General features: G+C 42.1%; 1 protein-coding gene and 1 non-coding gene across 3 annotated transcripts in view; one reads left to right on the top strand and one right to left on the bottom strand.

Moving 5' to 3' along the window:
- PAK3 (p21 (RAC1) activated kinase 3) overlaps positions 1–26,745 on the bottom strand; it is a 288,728-nt gene that overhangs the window by 158,607 nt on the left and 103,376 nt on the right. The gene's annotated exons all lie outside the window — the stretch shown is intronic.
- On the top strand, positions 17,723–17,794 carry TRNAD-GUC (transfer RNA aspartic acid (anticodon GUC)). Its single transcript has one exon. It is a non-coding gene; the product is annotated as a tRNA-Asp (tRNA).

The following is a 26,745-nucleotide window of genomic DNA, read 5'->3' as shown; positions in this document are numbered from 1 at the left end:
CCTGACAAAGGGTGTCTATGAAAAATCTTAATAAAGAAAGACTAAAAGTTTCCCTATAAGGTCATAAAACATGAATGTCAACTGTTACCATTCCTATTCAACACTGCTTGGAGGTTTTAGCCAGGGCAATTAGGTCAGGGGAAAAATGGTATCTGAGATTGGAAAGAAAGAAGTAAAACTATTTCTATTCATAGATGATATGATCATATATGTAGAAAATCCTAAGGAAATCAGTAAAAACTTTTAGAACAAATCAATAAGTTCAAAATAACTCAACATAAATAAAACCTGATTTTTAAAATGGGCAAAAATATGAATGAACATTTTTCCAAAGATGATATACAGATGGCCAACAGGCACATAAAAAAATGCTCAAAATCAATAATTATCAGAGAAATGCAAATCAAATCCACAATGAGATATCACCTCACACCTGTCAAAATGGCTATCATCAAAAAGTTTATAAATAACAATTTTTGGTGAGGATGCAGAGAAAAGGGAACCCTAATAAACTGTAAATCGGTGAAGCGACTATGGAAAACAGTAGGGAGGTTCCTCAAAAAAAGTAAAAATAAGAACTATCATAAAATACAATAATTCCACTGCTGAGTTATATATCTGAAGAAAACAAAAACACTAATTAAAAAAGATGCATGCACCCCCAATGTTCATAGCAGCATTATTTACAGTAGTCAAAGATACAGAAGCAACCTAAGTATCCATCAACAGATGAATGGATAAAGAAGATGTGGTACACATACACACAGAGAGACACAGGGTGGAATATTACTCAGTCATTAAAAAAAGAATGAGATCCTATAATTTGCAACAACACAGATGGACTTAGAAGATATATTTAGTGAAATAAGTCAGACAGAGGAAGACAAATACTCTATGTTATCACTTATATGTGGAATCTAAAAAATATTCACAGGTGTAAAGTAATTAGCCTCCAACTAATAAAAATAAATGAAAAAAAAAAGAAAAAAAATAAAAAATATTCACAGATAAAAAAACGAAGTCTTCCCAGGTGGCACTAGTGGTAAAAAACCCACCTGCCAATGCAGGAGATGGAAGAGACACAGGTTCAATCCCTGGGTTGGAAAGATCCACCCTGGAGGAGGGCATGGCAATCCACTCCAGTATTCTTGCCTAGAGAATCCCATGGACAGAGGAGACTGGCAGGCTATAGTCCATGGGGTCGCAAAGAGTCAGACATGACTGAATGACTAACACTTTCACTTTTCACTACTTTCAATAAAATATGCAATTAGTTAGCCTTAACTGGATCCTGGTTGCCAAAATAAAGCATTATAAAAGACATTTTGAGACTCTTAGGGAAATTTGAATTTGAACTGAATATTAAATGATATAAAGCTTAGGATATTATTATTAATTTTCACAAGGGTGATAAGATATCATTTGAATGTAATGGGCATTTATATAGGAGAATGTCCTTATTTTAAGAGATCCTTGCTGAAGGATTTTGATGGTTGAGTCATGATACTTACAACTTACAATGAAGTGGTTCAGCAAAAAATGATAGCTCTATAATGGATAGATAGATAAAACAAGAATGGTAAATGTTAACAATTATTTAATTTAGGTGCAGTTATATAGAGAGTCATTATACTATCACATTTTTTCTGTTTGAAATTTTTCAGAAGAAAAGTTTGAAAAAATATTTGCAAAGGATTGGGGAAGCACATATGCTTATACATTTTAAATTTTGAAAAGCCACTTAAGAGCACGATTATAAAAAGTCCACCCACAGAATAATCCTCTATATTTGTATTGGTCTCTATATACATACATAAACATAGAGAAAAAGGTCCTAAAATACACACACCAAATGGAGGACACTGACAACTTAGGGAGGGAGTGAGGAGTGAGATTGAATGTGATGATATCACATGTGAGACCAAGACTGAATAGAATGCAGTGAAAGGAGAATAATGGGCAGAAAGAAGGACAATGAATTATGGTTTGTTTCAATCTCTAAAGATTGACAACAAACTTTCACATGAAGGGTTTCTTTTAACAATTATTTCCCCTCATGTGGTATGGCAAGGAGTGGGGTATGAGGAGGCTCAGAAGATTTTCTCTACTTTTTGTTCAAGATCTCCTCTCGGTCAGTTCAGTTGCTCAATCGTGCCTGACTCTTTGCGACTCCATGGACTGCAGCACACCAGGCTTCCCTGTCTATCACCAACTCCCAGAGCTTGCTCAAACTCATGTCCATCAAGTTGGTGATGCCATCCAACCATCTCATCCTCTGTCATCCCCTTCTCTCCTGCCTTCAATCTTTCCCAGCATCAGGGTCTTTTCCAATGAGTCAATTCTTTGCATCAGGTGGCCAAAGTATTGGAGTTTTAGCTTCAGTATCAGTCTTTCCAATGAATATTCCATCCATTAGAATGGACTGGTTTGATCTCCTTGCAGTCCAAGGGACTCTCAAGAGTCTTCTCCAACACCACAGTTCAAAAGCATGAATTCTTCAGTGCTCAGCTTTCTTTATGGTCCAATTCTCACATCCATACATGAAAACTGGAAAAACCATAGCTTTGAGGTCTCCTCTAGTCCCTCTCAATTTGGCTGACATCACCCTTCATCTGGGGTCTGGTCTTATCTCACCAGCAGCTGGCTTGGGGGCCCTGCTTACTAGAGGAAGGGGATTTTGTTCCCCAACCATGCTGTTCCAGGAGCACAGATTCTCATTCAGGAGGCTCTGCCTCCTGCAACAGTCCTGCCTGGCGGTAGGGGTGGGGGGTGGGGGGGGCTGGCACCGCCTTTGAGCCTTCCTGAGTTTTCCTCTGGCCTAAATGGAACTGGGGACACATCCAAACTATTTTGACAAATAATACAGCAGTGACTTGACTGAGAGAGAAAGAGAACAAGGGGAACAGAGAATGGCAGTAAAGGGGTGAGAGGAAGGGGAGAAGAGGGGAGGAAGAGGGAAGGGGAAGGAAGGAAGAGATGAATGTGAAGAATGGGGCCATATGCCAGGTTTGTTCACAGATCAAATCATCTCATTATGTGGAGAATGCTTCTGTGGGCTCTGGTCAACTTAGCAGCTTCTGTTGGAGTCCTTAGTCTCTCAGAACATTTCAGTTTTATGGGCTGAGGTTCGTTTTCTAGCCTGGTGAAGATTTGCTTCAGGATGTGAGGCACGGATGTATGTGTGATTGCCTGGTCAGTGTTGATGTGGATCTCACACTGGTCAGGGATGACCTAGGGCCATGTGGAGAGCAGTTGCTGCCCTGTTCTAGCCAGTGTCCTGAGTGGTTTCACAGGACTGCTTGGGGTAGTGACTGATTCATTGTTGAGGGAAGAGAGACTTGAGACCTGATTCTGTTTAGCATGTCCCTTGAATTGTTGGGGATTTCCCTGGTGGCTCAGATGGTAAAGAACCCACCTGCCAATGGAGGACACACAGAGATGTGGGTTTGAACCCTGGGTCAGGAAGATCCCCTGGATCCCCTGGAGAAGGAAATGGCAACCCACTCCAGTATTCTTGCCTGGAGAATCCCATGGACTGAGGAGACTGGTGGGCTACAGTCCATGGGGTCACAGGCAGTCAGACACAACTGAGCTACTAGCATTTTCACTTTCACTTGAATTGCTGAAGACAGTGTTATGGATCTTGGTTTCTTAAGTTCAGCCTAATGCTCTATGAATAGGTGGTGAGGAGCCATGTTACAGGCTGACACCATATTCTTGGTGGACTCTGGTCTGGTCTTTGGGCTTTGAAGACTGGTACCAGCTATATGGACCTGCTCTTGTCAGTCATTTCCTCAAGCTACAGCTGTGTCCACTGGCCAGGTCATGGGTTGTCCAGATAACAGGAGCAGTCGTGAGTGGCTGATCAAGCCAATAAGTGAAGTGGAGGCATGGTTATAACCTGTCACATGGTGTGGGGAGATGAAGAAGTGGAGGGCTGCTCCATGAAGAGCTTGGTTGGGGTGTGGTCTGCTCAAGAACAGCCCCCAAACAAAGGGTCCATATAAGGATGGGGAGTGATGGTGTGGGCCAGTGGTTAGCACGCACTGCATACCTGTACTGGAGTCTTGCTGGTTTGGAAGAGATGTGCCTCATGGCATGTGCACTGAGGTAGTGAGCCTTCGAGAGCTATATAATGTTGGGTTGCAGTGGTTGCAGGAAAGGATGATGTTCAAAATATTTAACAACAGATTCTACATGGGCACTGTCCACTTGGAATATGATGCTAAAGCAGGCCTTATATCTTGGTTGTGAGATTCTGAGGAGGTCCAAAAAGTCTTAGGGAGGGTCTAGGGAAGCTAGGATGATGATGGGATACACAAGGGGAAGGGATGATGATATAGAGAAGTAGGTATTTATCAGTAAGTAGGGAAGAATTTCAGTATTTGAACATCTGTTATGGCCATACTCATGTATTCTGGATGAATATTGGTCCTAGTTACAAGGTTACTATTCTAAGCAAAGGCTATCTGATGGCATGAGGCATTTTGAGTAGTGACAGGTGACTGCCTCATAGTTTGTGGGGAAACAGAAAATGCAGGCCAAATCAAGGCCTTTGGAAGCCCTAATTATGGAAAAGATTTTGGAAGTTTGCCCTCGTCTTTGTCATTCAAATGGAAATAATTTTAAACCATATAACAGGTGTAAAAAAATAATTCAAGAAAGTTCTGATTTTTCTTATCATGACTACTTCATTTTTTAAAGTCACATTTCAAACTCCTTAAAAAGTTATTTGAGGGTTTCCCTGGTGGTCCAGTGATTAAGACTCCGGGCTCCCAATGCAGGGGGAATGGGTTTGATCCCTGGTCAGGGAACTAAGATACCACATGCCTCACAGTGTGGCTTTAAAAAAAGTTATTTGGTGGTGCTACTGCAGTGCTGTGCCCTAAGCACATATGAGCTGGCCTTCTGGATAATACAGCACTAATCAGGGGCACCAGACAGTTGTTTCACCAGGCATATGTGAACCTTGGTCTAGGAGATGGGTTGCATTACTAAGAGCAAAATGGCAGCATAAAGCCTGGTGAAGGTGAGAGCTGGTAAAGTCAGCTTCACCATAGATCCAACAAGGGAAGTCTCTGACCTGGCCATCCTGCATGAAGTGGTGGCTGGGTGGTCAAGATTGACCTCATGATATTCAGAGTGGTGGCATGGTGACAGATCGTGTAAGACTGGCTTCATTACATTGTAAAGTTCAATAAGAGCTCCAATCTGAGCAACAGGTGCCTCACAGAGTTAAGATTGGTGAAGTAGGCCATGGAGGTCACTGTCAAGACTCCATAATGGTAGGACGCACTCTGGTGGAGAGCAGGCTTGTCTCAGTGTATATCACAGCTAAGATGCAACCTCAAAAAGAAAGCTTTTACTCCACACAGTTAGGGTATGGCTTCTCATGTAAGTGAGAGTTGCCTGACAGTATTAGGAGAGTGGGTGAGTGCCAGGAGGGCTGCTGTGTGGGGTTCACCATTGTGGTGTGGACCTTGGTTGGAGAAGGTACTGTGTGGGGTTATCCTGATCAGTGGATGAGATCCCTGAAGGAATGTGTCAAGGAAAAAAGAAGGGGCTCTAAGATGGATAGGGCCTGCCTTGTGTTGCAGTATGGCACAAATGTGAGGGTCTTAGGTGGGGCATGACTGACCCACTGTATGTACCTTGGTCTCAGAGTTTCCTTATTAAGATCCTGCCTAAATAGTATGTAGTATGTCAAAAGTGCCTGGTCCTGGAATGGGCCTTTAAGGATATTATATCCAGACACTTAAAACACACAAGGAACCAGTACTGTCAAAGGTTTGCTGACTGGTGACTACTCAATGGCTTATATTCCATCATTTAATATCTATGCATGCTAAGTCGCTTCAGTCATGTCTGACTCTTTGCAACCCTATGGACTGTAGCTCTCCAGGCTCCTCTGTCCATGGGATTCTCCAGGCAAGAATACTGGAGTGGGTTGTCATGCCCTTCTCCAGGGGATCTTCCTGACCCAGGGATTGAAACCTGGGTCTCTTATGTCTCCTGCATTGGCAGGTGGGTTCTTTGCCACTAGCACCACCTGGGAAGCCCATTTAATATCTATATAGATAAATAAATAGAGACAACCTGGGCATTCTTCTGGACCTGTTCCTAAAATCTTGTAATCTAGAAGACACCAGGCCTCCAATTTCCCATTTGCACTCAGAGACACTGGTAGCTACTGGCCAAAGAGCACTGAGAACATCAAGATTCAGAATCTGTTGGGGTTCCAACCGTCTCATCATGCATTCCTGAGCCAGTGGTAGAAATTCATTCCTCAACCAGGCACACCTCTTTCCATCAAGTCTTCCAGAAGCCTATACTTCTCTGTATTTTAATCTCAAATTCCTCCTGGAAATAAACATATAGGAAGGCCCTGCCTCAGATATCCTGCATCTCACACATGGGGCACATTCCTGAATATGTCCTACATCTCAGAAGAATAGTGAAAGTTAAAGTTGCTCAGCTGTGTCCAACTCTTTGCAACCCCTTGGACTATACAGTCCCATGGAATTCTCCAGGCCAGAACACTGAAGTGGGTAGCCGTTCCCTTCTCCAAGGGATCTTCCCAACCCAGGGACTGAAGCCAGGTCTCCTGCATTGCAAGCAGATTCTTTGTCAGCTAAGTCACAAGGGAAGCCCCAGAAGAACAGATGTGAACCTAATTTAACTGTGCCTATGAGATACCTGTGCTGTACTATGAAAAGTTTGCAAAGTAGAAGCCACCACTGTCAATTCACAGCTTTACAACATAGATAACATGGCCTATTATTTAATAAAAGTATAAAATATATCACCGTATCCTTTTTAGCTTTTCTGACATAAAGGGGTGTGGCCAAGATATTAAGTCCCTTATTCTGAGAAAGAAGCTAAAGTGTTTATAAAATCACCCACTTCCATTTCTATTGTGTCGGCTTAAAACCTTATAAAATTGGTACTTATGTCAGAGAGTCAAAGGAAGGAAACACACTTATTGTAGGTGCACCAAGTTTGTTCACAGAAGTTAGAGAGCCTGGCTTCAAATCTTGTCTCAATCACTCAGTAACTGTGTGACCCAAGAACATTTATTCACCACTCTAGGTCTTGTCTTCATCATATAAAAGCTAGTGATAATATTAATTGCACTTACCCCTTGGGAATCATTGTGAGGATTAAATGAAGTTGTGGGATAATTTGCTTGCTTAAGAGGATTAGGACAGTATCTGGCACATAGTTTACAATACATGTTAGCTGCCATTATTATTAACACCACAAGATAGAGTTTAAAAAAAAGAAATTATTTACTATTACTCTTTATTCTCTATAAGACATGACAAACAAAACATTTAAGCTATAAAGCTATATAAAACACTTTCTGGAGGCCCTTTGGCTCTCATTCCAGTGCTCTGTTGTCTTAACTCATTCTTCTGTGTTGATGACCTATAGATTGTTCATGACGTCTGACTCTTGCCTGCTCCTACAATTCTTCCCGGTTCACCAACAAAGTATCTAACTTAAGGCTAATTTCTCTTCCTCAGCAATTTCCAGAGATGGTGGGAGAATCTGGGAGGAGGGAAGGCAGGAGAGCTGAGAGGTGACAGGGTTCTGAACTAGGCAGCTCAAAGAGCTAGGCTCAACCTGGGCCAGAGGAGTGGGCTAGATGGTGCTTGCTGCACCCATTACTCTCCTCCCAGGGAGGAAGTACCATTTATAGCCACATGCTGGTTTGTCTTCCAAGCTTCCCAGTATCTTATTTTACAATGACCTTGGAGCTGCTGAGGATGGATTCACTTTCTGTGTGTTTGGGGAAGGTCCACCTTTGCCTTGAACTGAGAGCTCCACTTTAGGGCCAATTTAAGACTTGGTCTCTAATGAGATATCTTCCTGTCTAGTACTTACCATCGTTCCAGTGACAGGCTGAGAAGTGCCTAACCATTTTACTTACACACGAATTTTCATTCTCCATGGCCTTTTGTTCTTTTCCTTCTTCGGGGCAGTTAAAATTGCTTATACATGTACACACATGCATACTCATGAACACACACATTTCCCATAAGGACTACACCCACTGATGTCACACTAAGCAGAGATCAGCACAAAACTGGAAATCCAAGTTATCAGACTCAGATTTGCAGCAGCAACCTAGTGACAGAGGGAGGAAAAATGGGAGCTTATTACCAGCTTGCTGCTGCTGCTAAGTCACTTCAGTCGTGTCCGACTCTGTGCGACCCCATAAATGGCAGCCCACCAGGCTCCCCCGTCCCTGGGATTCTCCAGGCAAGAACACTGGAGTGGATTGCCATTTCCTTCTAGAATGCATGAAAGTGAAAATGGAGTCGTTCAGTCGTGTCCGACTCTTCGCGACCCCATGGACTGCAGCCCACTAGGCTCCTCTGTTCATGGGATTTTCCAGGCAAGAGTACTGGAGTGGGTTGCCATTGCCTTCTCCTATTACCAGCTTAAGAGGGAAAAAAATCTTGAAATGTTCAATATGGCAGACTAGGTCTAGAGAAAAACGAAAAGGGAGGAAATGGGCCCAAGACCATCTTTTAAAAGCAATCTCTGTGAGCTTTTGGCTTATTGCCTGGAATGTTACAGAAATTAACTTCTTCCAGTGACAGCTAGGAAAAAGTTTCCAGTAGACAAGCTGAGTTTATCAATACAATTCTAAGATTTGGGATGGACAGTCAAACCTATTTTCATTCATCCACATATTCAACATACATTTTATCATTTTTGTCAACACATATTTACTGTGCAACTGCTATGTGCCAGGCACCCTTCGATGCCTTGGGGAGAGACATGTGCACAAGCCACACAGAGTCACTGCTCAACTGGAACATGTCTCTTTTCAAAATTTTTTTTTTTCAGAATCCAAATCCAGTCTGTCTTGTTTTATTTAGAAGGCAACAACCCACTCTGACCACCCAAACCCACCACTCTTTCTGCTCAAACCCAAGGCCAAAAGCCCAACACACAGTTGTAAGTTTCATTTCACAAAGTGGCTAAGAGACTTGGGCCACTTGCCATTTTGTCCTGAGTCCCTACTTTATAGTGTTCTCCACCCATCCCTGGCCTCCAGGTTTGCCTTGTAGGGTCTAGACACTGACATAGACACATAAGCCCTTCAGTTGAAACAAAATCATCATTGTCATGTCCTCATTAGGGACCCTATTATATACTCTCTGCACAAGTCCTGACACTGGCCAGTGCCAATCTGCCAAGGGAAGTAGAACAATCAGTCTCTGATAGGCTCTTGGCTCCCAGCAGGGATTCAGGATGAAGCCCAGGGTGAAGGATGAGACCTTGCTTACTGGCAGAGGGAGATGGTTGGATAACACTCTGAGATTGTTGCCAGCAGCTCCTTCTAAACAGAGGGGCTGGCCCTAGAGGTCTGAGGACCTCATCCCAGCCCTGCTACTAAATTCCATGAGTGAGTTCCTTCACTGTGACAAGCCACATGTTGGCCGTGAATACAAATTATAACAGTGTTTTGACTGACAACATTAGCCAGAGTTACAAGAAGCTCTGCGCGTCTAGAAGAGCTTGTTGATGCTGCCTTGTCTCCGGTGGATAAGGGATCAGAAAGTGCATTTGTAGTGGGAAAGCAAAATAGTGGTGATGACTTTATAGTTCAGTTCAGTCGCTCGGTCGTGTCCGACTCTTTGTGACCCTGTGGACTGCAGCACACCAGCTTCCCTGTCCATCACCAATTCCCAGAGCTTGCTCAAACTCATGTCCATTGAGTCGATGATGCCATCCAACCATCTCATCCTCTGTCACCCCCTTCTCCTCTTGCCCTCAATCTTTTCCCAGCATCAGGGTCTTTTCCAATGAGTTGGCTCTTCACATCAGGTGGCCAAAGTATTGGAACTTCAGCTTCAGCATCAGTCCTTCCAATGAATATTCAGGGTTGATTTCCTTTAGGATTGACTGGTTTGATCTCCTTGCAGTCCAAGGGACTCTCAAGAGTCTTCTCCAGCACCACAGTTCAAAAGCATCAATTCTTTGGCACTTTATAGGCAGGCTTTTCCCCCCCAACTTTTTCTTCAATCATTCTGAGGCACTCTCCACTGCTTATCTTGATATCCGCTCCTGTGAGCAGTGAGGAGCGTATGTTATGAAGCTGATATCAGGGAGGATGACAATGACTCCTAACAGCCCACGCTTAGGGCCCCCTGCCTGGGAAAGAATCCACAGGATTGTTCAAGGGAGGGAGTAAACTGTGGGGAAGAGGCTGGGGGAGTCGGAGATGCTTATAACCCACTCATTCTAGTTGTACATCCTGGGAGGTATGAGATGTGATAAACAGATCCCTTGAAATAAGAATTTTCTATACCCTTCAGTTGCTTTGTACTCTTCAAGGATCCCACTGCCATTACTTTCAACTCTCATCTCTATGCTGATGAAATCCTCCACCTCTATCTCCTCCTCCCTGTAGGATTCTAGGCCCACATTGAAAGACTCTGCCAGAAACCTCAGGGGATGAGTGAAACTCAGCATGTTCTAAACCAAGGCTGTCATCCTTCCTTCCCACCCACCAGCAATTCTTCTCCCAAGCGTTTTGCTTTGATTTCGTGGCAAGAAACTATGAAATTATCATTTATCCCTTCCTTCCACTCCTATAACTTCCAGATAGCAAGTTCTACTGATCTAGTCCTCCACCTATTTTTTTGATTAATGAATGGATAATTACTTATTTCTTAATTGATCCGTGGTCCCAGTTTTAAATCTCTGTAATAGAAATAGTGACCTAAGAAGCCTTCCAGTGTTTCCAGCATTGCATGTGTGCATATTCAGTCATATCCATCTCTTTTGTGATCCTATGGACCATAGGCCACCAGGTTCCTCTGTCCATGGAATTTCCCAGGCAAGAATACTGGAGTGGGTTGCCATTTCCTCCTCCAGGAGATCTTCCTGATCCAGGGATTGAGCCCACATCTCTTGCGTATCCTGCACTGCAGGTGGATACTTTACTGCTGAGTCACTGGGGAAGACCATTTCCAGTATTAAATGCCCTGAAATGAAATCTGGGCGGGTCTGATCTGATATTGATATTTTTTTCCAATTTTGCTTCCTATTATCACCAATTTAATTAAAGGGACTTTACTGCCTGTTGCATCACTGCAGTAACTGCTCTGCTGCCAATTAATTTATTCAACATTCATTCAATATATATTTACTGTATGTCTACTACATGCCAGGTACTGTTCCAGGCATGGAGGATACAAGGGTAGATGAAACAGAAAAGGCTCCTACTCTCATGGAGCTTACATTCCAGTTGTGTGTCTGGGTGGTGGGGAATAAACACTTAAAGAATGAGAAAATTTGATAGAGATAAATACTATGAATAAAATAAAACAGGGACTTTCCTGGTGATCCAGTGGTTAAGAATCCACCTTCCAATGTAGGGATGGGTTCAATCCCTGGGTCAGGGAACTAAGATCCTACATACTGTGGGGCAACTAAGCCCATGCACTGCAACTAGAGAACCCACGTTCACAACTACTAAGCCTGTGTGTCCTAGAGCCTATGCTCTACAACAAGAGAAACACATGCATCGCAACTAGGAAAAGCCCTCTAGCCTCAACAAAGAGCCCATGCATTGTGACAAAGACCCACCACAGTCCTCCTCCCAAAAAGAAAAGAAAACAGACTAATGTATTAGAAAGTGATAGCAAGGAAGGAAGTCTACTTCAGGTGGCCAACACAGCCCTTTCTGAAAAGGTGACATTTATGCTGAGTCCTTAATAACAAGAAGACATCTATCACATGTAGAGAATTAGGAGATCAGCATTCCAAATAGAGAGATTAATTGGCACAGAAGCCCTAATAGACTTGTTTACCAAACAGACAAGACAGTGAGACTGAAATATAGGGAGCAAGACGGAACGTGGCACAAGCTGAGGCTGAAGAATCATGCAGGGGCCAAATCCTGTAGGGCTCTTGTATGTCACAGGAAAGAGTTTGGATTTTATTCCAAGTGCAATGAGAAGTGATGGTTTCAAGCAAATGAGTGATGATCTGACATATTTTGTTAGACTTTTTAAAATATTTGTTTATTTATCTATTGAGCCTTTTCCCTCAGTCATGCCTATTGAAAATCCCAGGTTTCAGTACCTTCCCTGATGCCCCAACAAGAAATGATCCCTCCTTTTCCTGGTGCAGTTCTTAAGGCCTACAGAAAAAACTACAACCATGAGCATTTATATAGTCTCAGCTTATAAGGTTATATGCATGTTCTTATTTAGACTCATAGTTAACACTGTCCTATCCTATAACCCATTGTGTTTATGTGTCTCTCCCCCTTAATGTTCGAGTAACTCTCTGAGATCAGGGACCAGGCCTTAAGCCACAAATACTCATTAGTATCTATTACTATGTGTAGAGTGTGAAATGACATCACATCTTCATCTATACACAGATATATCTCAATGCAGTCAGCTTGTTTTGAAAGTTAAAAAGCATCTAGAGTTTCTATAAGGGAATCCCTTACGGCATTCACCTCACAGGCTATCAGTTTAAAGAGGCCTGAATCTTATTATGGTGATCAGATTGAAATGTATGGACATATCGAATCACTATGTTGTGTAAAAGGCACTGACAATGGTGTTGTAGGGCAATTATAATTAAAAAGCAAACAAACACAAAAACTCATAGAAAGACAAGATATTCATGGTTACCAGAGCTGGGGTGGGAGAGGGGGAATTAGATGAAGGCAGTCAAAAGGTAAAAACTTCCAGTTATAAGATAAATAAGTACTAGGGATGTAATGTACAACATGATAAATATAATTAACACTGCTGTATGTTATATATGAAAGTTGTTAAAAGAGCAAATCCTAAGAGTTCCCATCATAAGGAGAAACACTGCTTTTGTTTTTGTTTAATTTTGTGTCCATATGAAATGAGATGGTCTTCCCAGGTGACTCAGTGGTAAAGAACCCTTCTGCCAATGCAGGAGATAAAGGAGATATGGTTATATCCCTGGGTCAGGAAGATCCCCTGGAGAAGGGCATGACAACCTACTCCAGGATTCTTGCCTGAAGAATTCCATGGACAGAGGAGCCTGGTGGGCTACAGGGGGTCACAAAGTGTCAGACATGACTTAGTGACTGAGCACACATAAGCATGAGATGATGGATGCTCATGAGACTTATTGTGGTCATCATTTCATGATGTGTAGAGTCAGGTCATGATGTTGTACCCCTTAAACTTATACAGTGCTGTAAGGCAATCATATCTCAATAAAACTGAAAGAAAATAAATACAAATAGGCCTGTCTCTCATTCACTGGGGACTGAGTACTGAGTTCCACCCCTTCATGTGGCCGGGTGCTGTGTCATATGTGCTTTCTAGGGCACGATTATGTGTTATGACTCAGCATGCTGAGAGCTGTACATAATAATATGGAATTGCCGCATTAGTCCAGTTCTGCTGCATTAAAGGTTACAAACACTGAGACAATTCATATAGGGAAGATAGGGGAATGAAATACTCATTAGTATCTATTATTTGTAATAATAGCAATTTTTTTTTTTTACGTTTCAGTACTATTCTGAATGTTTTTCATCTAAACAGATGTTAGCCATATCTTTAGTTACAGATGTAGAAACTAAGGCACATCCAGGTTGAGTGACTTGGATGAGTCACACAGGTGACAAGTTGCTGAGTTGAGATTTGGGACACCCCACCCCATTTGTAGGGCTTCCCAGGTGGCACAGTGGTAAACAATCTGCCTGCCAATACAGGAGATGCAAGAGACACAGGTTTGATTCCTGGATCAGGAAGATCCCCTGGAGAAGGGAATGGCAACCCACTCCAGTATTCTCGCTTGGAAAACTCCATGGATAGAGGAGCCTGGCACGCTGCAATCCATGGGGTCACACAGAGTCAGACGTGACTGAGCACACACGTGCCAAACTGAAGCCCAGTGAAAGGAAGTGGCTTGTTTAAAGTCATATGCTTGTTGGACCACAGGCTCCTCATGCCTCATGGAGTCAGTTCAGTTCAGTTCAGTTCAGTCGCTCTTTGTGACCCCATGAATTGCAGCATGCCAGGCCTCCCTGTCCATCTCCAACTCCCGGAGTTTAACTCATGTCCATCGAGTCGGTGGCGCCATCCCAGCCATCTCATCCTCTGTCATCCCCTTCTCCTCCTGCCCCCAATCCCTCCCAGCATCAGGGTCTTTTCCAATGAGTCAACTCTTCACATGAGGTGGCCAGAGTACTGGAGTTTCAGCTTCAGCATCAGTCCTTCCAATGAACACCCAGGACTGATCTCCTTTAGGATGGACTGGTTGGATCTCCTTGCAGTCCAAGGGACTCTCAAGAGTCTTCTCCAACACCACAGTTCAAAAGCATCAATTTTTCGGCGCTCAGCTTTCTTCACAGTCCATACTCTCTCACATCCATACCTGACCACTGGAAAAACCATAGCCTTGACCAGACGGACCTTTGTTGGCAAAGTAATGTCTCTGCTTTTTAATATGCTATCTAGGTTGGTCATAATTTTCCTTCCAAGGAGTAAGTGTCTTTTAATTTCATGGCTGCAGTCACCATCTGCAGTGATTTTGGAGCTCCCCAAAATAAAGTCTGACACTGTTTCCACTGTCTCCCCATCTATTTCCCATAAGGTGATGGGACCAGATGCCATGATCTTAGTTTTCTGAATGTTGAGCTTTAAGCCAACTTTTTCACTCTCCTCTTTCACTTTCATCAAGAGGCTTTTTTTAGTCCCTCTTCACTTTCTGCCATAAGGGTGGTGTCATCTGCATATCTGAGGTTACTGATATTTCTCCCAGCAATCTTGATTCCAGCTTGCACTTCATCCAGTCCAGCGTTTCTCATTATGTACTCTGCATATAAGTTAAATAAGCAGGGTGACAATATACAGCCTTGACGAACTCCTTTTCCTATTTGGAACCAGTCTGTTGTTCCATGTCCAGTTCTAAGTGTTGCTTCCTGACCTGCATACAGATTTCTCAAGAGGCAGGTCAGGTGGTCTGGTATTCCCATCTCTTTCAGAATTTTCCACAGTTTATTGTGATCCACACAGTCAAAGGCTTTGGCATAGTCAATAAAACAGAAATAGATGTTTTTCTGGAACTCTCTTGCTTTATTCGATGATCCAGCAGATATTGGCAATTTGATCTCTGGTTCCTCTGCCTTTTCTAAAACCAGCTTGAACATCTGGAAGTTCTCAGTTCACGTATTGCTGAAGCCTGGTTTGGAAAATTTTGAGCATTACTTTACTAGCGTGTGAGGTGAGTGCAATTGTGCAGTAGTTTGAGCATTCTTTGGGATTGCCTTTCTTAGGGATTGGAATGAAAACTGATCTTTCCAGTCCTGTGGCCACTGCTGAGTTTTCCAAATTTGCTGGCATATTGAGTGCAGCACTTTCACAGCATCATCTTTCAGGATTTGAAATAGCTCAACTGGAATTTCATCACATCCACTAGCTTTGTTCGTAGTGATGTTTTCTAAGGCCCACTTGACTTCACATTCCAGGATGTCTGTCTCTAGGTGAGTGATCACACCATCTTGATTATCTGGGTCGTGAAGACCTTTTTTGTACAGTTCTTCTGTGTATTCTTGCCACCTCTTCTTAATATCTTTTGCTTCTGTTAGGTCCATACTATTTCTGTCCTTTATCGAACCCATTTTTGCATGAAATGTTCCCTTGGTATCTCTAATTTTCTTGAAGAGATCTCTAGTCTTTCCCATTCTGTTGTTTTCCTCTATTTATTTGCATTGATCACTGAGGAAGGCTTTCTTATCTCTCCTGGATATTCTTTGGAACTCTGCATTCAAATGGGAATATCTTTCCTTTTCTCCTTTGCTTTTCACTTCTCTTCATTCTCAACACAGGACCACCTCACTGATGGCAAGGAAAACAAGTGGATGGCCCACCCTTTAGGGCTGAGCCATTTTGACCTTTTCATTTGGTGACAGCAAATGAGAACAGTCAATGCATGTAAAGCACGTGGAACAGTGCCCAGCAAATGGTAAACGTGCAGTAAATGATAATGGCCTTCTTGCCCTCTCAGTCTCGGTTCCCACATAGCTCACTCTACCCACCATCAGTCAAGGATCTCTTCTGGCCTGCAGTTGGGCAGGTTAGCCAGGATGACCCTTGTTAACAATGAGATATGAGATTACAGACTGAAACTTAGATCAGTAAATGAGAAGGCCAGACTACCTCAGCTTAGTGGCATGGCGGTGGCAGAAACAAAAGCTCAGAAGCAGGGTCAAATAGAGGTGACTAGTGTTGAAAAGTTCCTGTCCGCTGGAGCACCAGACAGGCATCTGGTAGCCAATGCAACTCATGAGCTACCCACTACCCCCGCAGCCTAGCCCAGCACTGGACCATCGAAACAGCAAGTGGGATGCAGGGAAATCAGCCATGGAGGCAGTTGCCTAGAATCTTGAGACCATAATCTTGAGACTTCCTAGGGGAAAATTAATTTTGCTCATTACACCAGCACCCCTATAGCTGGAGGTGTGTGACTAGGCGTGACTGCTGGTGAGACAGGTGGCCCTTATTTAATAGAATAGACCCAAATTTTGTTTGGCAAATCCAACCAATTATCTTCCTTTCTCAACTTCCCAATTATCTTCCTTCTCATTATCCTGGGAAACATCAGATTGAGTGCAATCACATCACACTTAGAGGGATAGCAAATTTAGTGAAATCTCTTATTTATATGAAAAAGAAACCCATAACCATATGCTAAATTTGCCACAATTTTTCTCAAATATCAATAGAAATATTGTGCTCAAAACATCAGAAAATAGAACTGTTGAAAATAAAAGTATAACATAATCCTGGCAACCAGGCAATATCTGCCAATAACATACTGGAAAGCGTTAGCAGTGTGGTTCTGCTTTTAACTAGTGTCAAATCACCTTACTGCTTCCAAATTGACATTCAAGGTAATTTCCTATACATTTTGGGCACTTTGCCCATTGCTTCCCCTTGTTGGCCTCTTTCCAGACATCTGTGCCTGATTAAACCTGTAGCATCTGATGAGGATCCTTGGGAAGAAAAGCTAACAGTGCCTAAGATCTAAAGTGGCAGTCAATTTCATTGTGGAAGGCAAAAGAGGAGAAAAGAGCTAAAGGAGTCTGTGGATGGGGTGTCTCTCCTCCAGGCTTCCCTCGCAGAGGTTGTGTAGACAGACTGCAAGCTTTCATGTCATATGTCATAGCTGGAATCATTCATCTTCTAGACATTTCTGAGTCTCTAATGCCAGCCCCCACTCTCCTCCCAAAAGGCTTATGTTCACAATCTCCATGATCTAGCTTAGGTGGGCAATGCCAAAATGGCAGGTTTTCTTGGAGTTTCTATTCCACTAACCTGCAAAACGCATTCTAAGATCACATTCTCATAGTCACAGATGATAGCACAGATGGAAAAATTAACACTTATGAGTTAAAGTACTGCAGAATTCTGGTATGCACACTCTTCAAAGCTGCACCTGAGGGACTGCTACTACAGTGTCGGAGATGATGATAGATGGGAGTAACCAACAAAGCATCCATTATTTGCCAGCGACCACTTATCTCCCTATTTCTATGGTAACATCCAGGGAGTGACCAAGGTACTTGGACAGAAAAGAAAGGACCAGAAACCTTGATATCACTGCTTTTGAAAAGTTGCCAACTCTCTTTCTAGGGGTTCCTACACAAAACAAAGTGGTTAAAGACCAAATTAAGAAAGCAGGTCTTGGGATTTCCCTGGTAGTCCAGTGGTTAGGACTTGGCACTGTCCCTGCCAGGGTCCAGGTTCAGTTCCTGGTTGGGGAACTAAGATTCCACAAGCCATGTGGCATGACCCTCCCCCTCCCCCAAAAAAGAGGAAAGAAAAAAAAAGCAGGTCTTGTTCTTTGTTGATGTGCTATTAGCAGCCATTGAGTGAACATAGAAGGAAAATGAGGAGCAACTGAAAGCCACATTCTCAGGATTTGTCAAGAGAAGGGGGTAGCAAAAAAAGAAAGAAAGAAATAGAAACTATCTATTATGTTAGATTACATGTCCATTCTCAAATGTTCTAATAGGAGAATATATTATAATATAATAAATTAATCTTTAAATACTAAAAAGAAGAGTAGGGGGTAGCACATTGGGGAAAAACACCCCTCCATTGTTTGGTAACGTGGTGATAACATGGTGGTAGAGTACAAGAGATACATGGTGGAAGCCTGAATTCTCCTTCAAACTTAGTCATTATTTCACTGTGTGGCTCTAGGCAAGTAAGTTCCTCATCCACAAAAACTGACATAATTTAGCCAGACTACCTGTCTACTTCAAAGCATGATGACAAAATTGCATTCAGTATACTTTGGTTTCTAATACTGGTTGAAGCCACCAAAAATCTCTGGATAAATATGTTTTTTTAATGTCTTAAAATCAATAAAGAACCACACTAATTATGAACTACCAGAAAGAGAAATTAAGAAAACAATCCCACTTGAAATTTCATCCAAAAAACAACAAAATACCTAAAGAATAAATTTTAACCAAGGAGATAAAAGACATGTATACTGAAAATGATAAATCACTGAGGAAGGAAATGGAAGAAGAAACAAATAAATGGAAATAAATTCACTGCTCATGTGTTGGAGCATGGGTTGCTTCTTAAAATGTCTATACTGCCCAAAGTGATCTACAGATTCAATGCAATTGTTATCAAAATTCCAATGGCATTTTCCACAGAAATCAAACAAAGATTCCAAATATTTGGATAGAACCACAAAGGACTCAAATGGCCTAAACAATCTTGAGAAAGAAGAACAAAGTTGGAGATGTGCTCCTTGATTTCAAACTATATTACAAAGCTATAGGAATGAAAACTGTATGGTATTATCATTAAAAAAGACACATAGATCAATGGAACACAAGAAACAGCCCCACAATAAATTCATGAATATATATATTCAATTATTTCATGACAAAAGAGCCAATTATATACAACGTGGAAAGGACAGTCTCTTCAATAAGTGGTGAGAAAATTGGATAGTCACATGAAAAAGAATGAAATGGGACCATTATCTTATATAATAAACAAAATTTAGATATAAATGGATTCAAGACTTGAACATAACATTTGAAACCATAAAGCTCCTAGAAGACTACAGAGGCCATAAGCTCATTAACACACATCTCAGCAATGATTTTCTTGGCTCTGACACCAAAAGCAAAGGCAATAAAAGCAAAACCAAATAAAGGGGACTACACTAAACAAAAAATTTCTGTACATAAAAGAGAACCATCAACAAAATGAAAAGGCAACCCACCAAATGGAACAAAATACTTGTTTAAATCATAGATCTGATAAAGGATTAATGTAGCCATGGAATTAAAAGATGCTTGCTCCTGAGAAGGAAAGCTATGACAAATCTGGACAGCATATTCAAAACCAGAGACATCACTTTGCCAACAAAGGTCCATCTAGTCAAAGCTATGGTTTTTCCAGTAGTCATGTATGGATGTGAGAGTTGGACCATAAAGAAAGCTGAGTACCAAAGAATTGATGCTTTTGAATTGTGGTGCTGGAGAAGACTCTTGAGAGTCCCTTGGACTGCAAGAAGATCAAACCAGTCAATCCTAAAGGAAATCAACTCTGAATATTCACTGGAAGGACTGATGCTGAAGCTGAAGCTCCAATATTTGGCCACCTGATGTGAAGCACCAACTCACTGGAAACTACTCTGATGTGGGAAAGATTGAAGGCAAAAGAGAAGGGAGTGGCAGAGAATGAGATGGTTAGCATCACCAACTCAATGGATGAGTTTGAGCAAACTCTGGGAGATAGTGAAGGACAGAGGAGCCTGGCGTGCTGCAGTCCATGGGGTCACAAAGAGTTGGACATGATTTAGTAACAGAATGACAACAAATCAAAATATATAAAGAACTCATATATCTCAATAGCAAAAAACAAAACAAAAACAATCCAATTAAAAGTGGGCAGAGGATCTGAACAGACATTTTTCCAAAGAAGGCATACAGATGCCCAATAGTCATATCAAAAGATGCTCAACATCACTCATCATCAGGGAAATAAAAATCAAAATCACAATGAGGTATCACCTTTCACCTGTTAGAATGACTATTATGAAATAGACAAGAAATAACAAGTGTTGGCCGGGATGTGAAGTAAAAGGAATTACATCGTTGGTGGGAATATAAACTGATGTAACTACTATGGAAAACAGTATGCTGCTGCTGCTAAGTCGCTTCAGTCGTGTCCAACTCTGTGTGACCCCATAGACAGCAGCCCACTGGGCTCCTCTGTCCCTGGGATTCTCCAGGCAAGAATACTGGAGTGGGTTGCCATTTCCTTCTCCAATGCAGAAAAGTGAAAAGTGAAAGTGAAGTCACTCAGTCATGTCTGACTCTTAGCGACCCCATGGACTGTAGCCTACCAGGCTCCTCTGTCCGTGGGATTCTCCAAGCAAGAGTACTGGAGTGGGTTGCCATTTCTTTCTCCAATGGAAAACAGCATGGGGATTTCTAAAAAGCTAAAAATAGAATTACCATATGATCCAGCAATTTCACCTCTGGGTATTTATCTGAAGAAAATGAAAACACTAACTCAAAAAGATATATGTACTCCCATTGTTCACTGCAGCATTATTTACAACAGCCAAGATATGGAAAAAGATGTGCAAGATTCACACATTTGCACATGTGTGTGTGTGCGCACATGCACGCATGCACACACAAGATGGAATATTATTCAGCCATAAAAAAGAACAAATCTTTCCATTTGCAATAACATGGATAGAACTTGAGCACATTATGCTGAATGGAATAAGTCAGATGAAGAAAGATAAATACTGGATGATTTCACTTTTATATGGAATCTAAAACAGAAAACAATCTAAGTTCACAGAGACAGAGAACAGATTGCTGCTTGGCAGAGACAGGGGGGTGGAGTGGGTGTAAAATGGTGAAGGCAGTCCAAAGGTACAAACTTCCATTATAAAATAAATGTCATGCATGGAGATGTAATCTATAGCATGGTGACTATAGCTAACACTGTATTGCATATTTGCTCTCTTAGCACAGTTGCAAAGAGAATAGTTCTCACAGAAGAAAAAAATCTGTGATTATGTATGAAGAAAAATGTTAACTAGACATTGCAGTGATTGTTTTTCAGTATATACAAGTACTGAATCATTATGCTGTATACCAGAGACTAATATAATGTCATATGTCAATTACACTCCAATAAAAATAATAAAGCTAATGATATTGGTTAAAAAAGAAATTAGGCTAATGGGATGAGAGGAAAGAAATGTACAGTAATGGTCAATAAAATATTACACATGTAAAAAACAAACAAACAAAAAAGATCTAACAAGGTAGCAAGTACTATAGGACAAACCTGAAGTGATAATAGGAACCTAAAAAGTTAAGTGAGCATGGAGCTAGTTTCTTTTGCCCTAAGGGAATTTTCTAATGCTAGAAAATTTGTTCTCATGTTGAAGCCTTGTGGGTCAAAGGGGACAGAAATCAAAGCCCAAAACAGCAGAATGTGAGAAATACGACAGGAAACTCTCCCCACAGAAATCCAGGGCTCCAAATAATTATACTTACAGGATATGGGTGAATCATACACGAACCTTCTAGACAGGGAGGGAGGGAAGGATGAAGATAGGGTGAGGAAAGCAGCCAGAGCTTCAGGAAAGAGGAAGATGTGGAAGGACTCAAAAGCCATAATTTAGACTTGATCTAGAACTAGTGGGGACCAGCACCAAAGGTTTGGGGCAGCAGAGGAGTGGCATATGAAGGGGTGTTTGGGGAAGCTGAACCTAGTGGCAAAGGTGGGGTATTGGGTAAGGTGAGTAGTTTCAGAGCTTCCGGGAGAAGAGTTAAACACTCTCTACGGGCATCTGGGCAGACTGCATCCCAAACATTCCCCTTGCATTGTCCCTGAGGGCAACCACCCAAGAGGGCAAAGTGAGAGCAATTCAGCCATCTCTTCTCCTCATCCCTGCCCAGCAAAGGTCTGTCTGGACTCCAGCTTTTGCCTCAGTGCCTACGCAAACACTAATAAGTGCCAAGGCATTGCCATGGAAACCACTGCTTCAGCTTTCTCATGGAATGCTCTGCAGCAGCGAGGCTTCCTGCTCTGGGAAGCTTTTTGCAAATATTTGAAGAAAATGGCAAATGCGTCAGCCAGGAGTGTACACGTTCAATTGGCTAGTAGGGTGTGGGTGTGGAAGGAAGGGGCTACATCATAGTGCACGGTCCATTGGGAAACTGACTTAGCTGTGGGGCCACTGGAAAACAATGACCTTTGATAGCCACAGTGCTTTTAGTTAATAGGCTGGGCTCCTAACAATGTTTTACCTGTTTCCATTAGCACAAGGTTATATCCTAGGACCTGAGAGTCTCAATAGCATGCCGCCACTCCAGGAACCCATCAGTGACACTCTGGAATTCCCTATGGAACAGCTCAACATGATGGAGTAAAGTCTGGTGGAATAACATGGAACATAGCAGGGCTGAGAACTGCAGAAGGGAAAACATCCACAATGATAACAACCAAGAATAAATCTTAGTTAATTCTGTGCAGAGCACTGCTCTAAGCACTTTCTAGGGGTTTTCTCATTTAATTCTCACAATATCCCGTGAGGTTGGTCCTATGAGCCTGAAGGAGCTTCATGATTTACCCAGACACTCACAGGTCACAGAGCTGAAGGTGTGAACCATGGTTTGTCATATGTTTGTAACCATTCTGCCTTCCTTTTTTTTCTTTCTGATGATGGCTTTATTGTGAAATATAGTATGCCTTAAAAGTACGTGAAGGGCTTCCCAGGTGGTGTTAGTGATAAAGAATCCACCTACCAATCGGGAGACGCATTTTCAATCCCTGGGTTGGGAAGATTCCCTGGAGGAGAGCATGGCAACCCACTTCAGTACTCTTGCCTGGAGAATCAGGCTATACAGTCCATGGGGCTGCAAAGAGTTGAACACAACTGAGCAACCAAGCATACACACACACACATTAAAAGTATGTAAAAATATATATGTATTTTCTTAGTTATATTTGTCTGCTTTCAATAATTGATCCATAATGTTGATGATGATGATTATAATAGGCAGTTAGTTGTTGCCAAGGAGGGTCCTAAATGCTTCACCTATCTTCTATCTTACATAATTCTCACAACAACCCAATGAATCAAGGACTTCTATTATCACCTCTATTTTAGAGAAGAGTAAAATTGAGGCTTGGAGAAGTTAAGTAACTCAACCAGTGGAATTTGGCAAAGCAGGGACATGAACCCAGGTCTCTCTGACTCCAAGGCCCTACTGCCATTTGCAGTCACTAAGTGCCATCCTCTCTGGACTTAGGTTGAGTCTTCTAGTGCAGGCAAACCTCCCCCCTCCACTATTCTGATAGCATCTTGGAGACAGTTTTTTTTTTTTTTTTTTGGCTATATCTGCATTTCCTGGAACAGTTAAGAATTCCGAGGGACCCAGCCCCTCTCTAATATGCAGGATGTCCCCCTAGGATTCTCAGGGTGGGCAAGTGTTTCTCAGCCAGGACCCTAGAATTGGGTGCCTGATAGGACCCTTTATTTCATTCATTAATTAATTTATTCATTTATTTTTGGCTCTGCTGGGTCTTCGTTGTTGCATGGGCTTTTCTCTAGTTGCGGTGAGCAGGGGCTACTCTCTAGTTGCAGTGCGCTGCTTCTCATTGCGGGGCTTCTCTTGTTGCTGAGTGTGGACTCCAGAGCACACAGGCTCAGTAGCTGTGGCATGTGGGCTCAGTATTTGCAGTTCCCGGCTCTAGATCGCAGGCTCCATAACCATGGCTCAAGGGCTTAGTTGCTCCGTGGCATGTGGGATCTTCCCAGATCAGGGATCAAACCTGTGTCTCCTGCATTGGCAGGTGGATTCTTTACCACTGAGCCACCAGGGAAGCCCCACAGGACCCTCTTTTTAGCCACAGGGTGCCCCATGGGCCCAGCCACTTTAGGGAAATTCATTCACCTATTTGCTCATAGCTAGCTTGCCTTTCTGGTTTGGGTTTCAGACAAGTTTAGGGCAGGCTATACTGACCCTTCATCTCTGATCATTCATGAGGCTGCATCTGTGTGGGCTACAGTCTAGCCTGATTCTCCAGGAAAGAAATCATCTCTGCCCCAGTTCTCTCACCGCCCTTTGTCTTCATGGTCTATTAAAGCATCAGCCTGGTCTGCTGAGCTTAGAGTAACTCCAGCACTCTCTCTCACTGAGCAACCTCACCTGGAGGCATACTTCTTCTTTAGTGAGTGGCGGGTGGTGGAGGGTAGATGAATTGATGCTATTTTCTGCTTAGAGTCTAAAGTCAAATGGCAGATGCAGGTACAGCTAGGTCAGATATAAAACTGAAAAGCTGATGGCATCAGCTTTATGACATGATAATTCCTCTCATTTAAGAGCAACAGGAACCTTACAAACGGGAAGTCTGTAAATCAGCAAGTGACATTCAGCACAATAATGAAACAATTTCACCCAAAGCCTCTTGTCAATCAAAGCTGTCCAGGACCTGACAAGGAGGCAGCAAGTAAAACTGGATTTCTCAGTAATAGCTGCTTTGTGAGCATGAGAAGGGTAACTGGTTGAACTTGCCCTTTATGCCACTGAATTTCATGGATCGATCTTCAAATGTCACCCAGGGAAACACAAGCTTAAATGACAGTGAATGGCATAGGAGAAAGAAAACTACTAAGTTCTAAGTAAACCTGGTTTATCTTAGGTATTACTTGCTACTGACTAGCTGGGTGATCTTGTGAAGCAAGTCACAGAACTTCTGATCAGGAAGTGATGATAAAGTTTATCTTGTTTAGTCCTCTCCTGATGCTTGAATACACTTCATAATACCAGTGACTACCAGCATCCTGGGAGTGGCAGGGAACTAGCTACCCATAAAAGCACTTCCTACAGTTCTTAATGAGCTCTCAATTTCATCTATTTTGCTATTTAACTAGCACTTACATTGTGCTTCATATATGTCAGATACTGATTTAAGCAAATCACAAATTTTGAACTATTTAATCTTTAAAATAACTTTATGATATAGGTGGGCTTCCCAGGTGGCGCTAGTGGTAAATAACCTACCTGCCAATGCAGGAGACGCAGAGACATGGGTTGATCCCTGGGTCAGGAAAAAAAATCCCCTGGAGGAGAGCATGGCAACCCACTCCAGTATTCTTGTCTGGAGAATGCCATGGACAGAGGAGCCTGGCAGGTTATAGTCCATGGGGTCGCAAAGAGTCAGACATGACTGAAGCGACTCAGCATTGCATTGCACTGCATGATGTAGGTAATATTATTATCCCAATGTTACAGGTGAGGAAGCTAAGTGTCAGAGAGGCTAAAATATTCATATTCACACAGCTAGTCAGGATTCTGACCCAAGCAATGTGGCTTATCACTGTATGCTCACCCACTGCACTGTGATAAACTCTTTTATTGAGCTGAAACATGTTTACCTCTGTAACTTCGTTGGTCCTAGTACTTACTCTTCCTGCAGTCCCAAAGGCTACATTAGATTTAACCTCAGAAAGGCCTTTTCTACCCTTGAGTGCAAGGCAGATTAGGATGCTGCAGCCATTGCTGTAAGAATGATGGTTGAGGTGGGGTAGAAGGAGGAATACGGGAGGAATTGGGAGACTGGGATTCACACACACACACAGCTTATTGATACTATGTATAGAATAGATAGCTAATGAGAATCTACTGTATAGCACAGGGAACTCTACTTAAGGCACTGTTTTGACTGAATGGGAAGGAAGTCCAAAAGGGAGGGGATATATGTATATGTATGGCTGATTCATTTTGCTGTACAGTAGAAACTAACACAACATTGTAAAGCAACTATACTCCAATAAAAATTGATTGAAAAAAAAGAATGATGGGGTTAGTGCCCCAGTTCAGTTGGGCAGAGGATGGCAGAGCACTTTACTGTCAATGTACCAGACCCAGGGATGGAAAGAGTCAGAGAATGAGTTGATGATAGAGTTTGAACTTGAATCTATATGTTTGGACTTCATGTTAATGTCCTTTATGCTCCAGTCCCTAAGGCTATGTCCATCCTTACCCACTGCTCCTAACACACACATTATTATTACTGGTAATAATTGTAGCTACCATTCAATGAATGCTTACCTAATCTGTACCTGATTCTCTGCATACATTGTCTTGCTTAACCCTGAGAAATACCTCTACACCATGAGATAGTTACAACTATCATCTTCATTTTACAGAAATAGAAATCAAACCACAAGGAGGTCGAGTAATTTGCCAACAGTCAAACAGCTAGTAAATTGCAGAACTTGTATTTTTTTTTAATATGGACCATTTGAAAGTCTTAATTGAATTTGTTACAGTATTGCTTGTTTTATGTTTTGGTTTTTTGGCCACAAGGCAGGTGAGATCTTAGCTCCTTGACCAGGGATCAAACCACACCCCCCTGCATTGGAAGGCAAAGTCTTAACCATTGGACCACCTGGAACGTACCCAGACCTTGGATTTGAAATCAGATCTTTTTGTCACTAGAGTCTGGGCTTTTCATCACTATATCGCAGACCTCTCCATAATATTCACAGAACTGGGGCACCTTGTTGAATCCCTTGTTGAAAGGGAGATTAAGACTGTTAAAAGTCCATGAATAACTATAGATATCCTGTTCCTGATATAATCAAATTTTTATTATATTGAAATAGTTTGAGAGAAAAAGAGAAAGAATGGATTTTGCC

Source organism: Odocoileus virginianus, unplaced genomic scaffold (assembly GCF_023699985.2).
Source record: "Odocoileus virginianus isolate 20LAN1187 ecotype Illinois unplaced genomic scaffold, Ovbor_1.2 Unplaced_Scaffold_1, whole genome shotgun sequence".
Taxonomy (NCBI): domain Eukaryota; kingdom Metazoa; phylum Chordata; class Mammalia; order Artiodactyla; family Cervidae; genus Odocoileus; species Odocoileus virginianus.
Note: the sequence above shows the minus strand (reverse complement) of the source record. Positions and strands in the feature narration are given on the sequence as shown.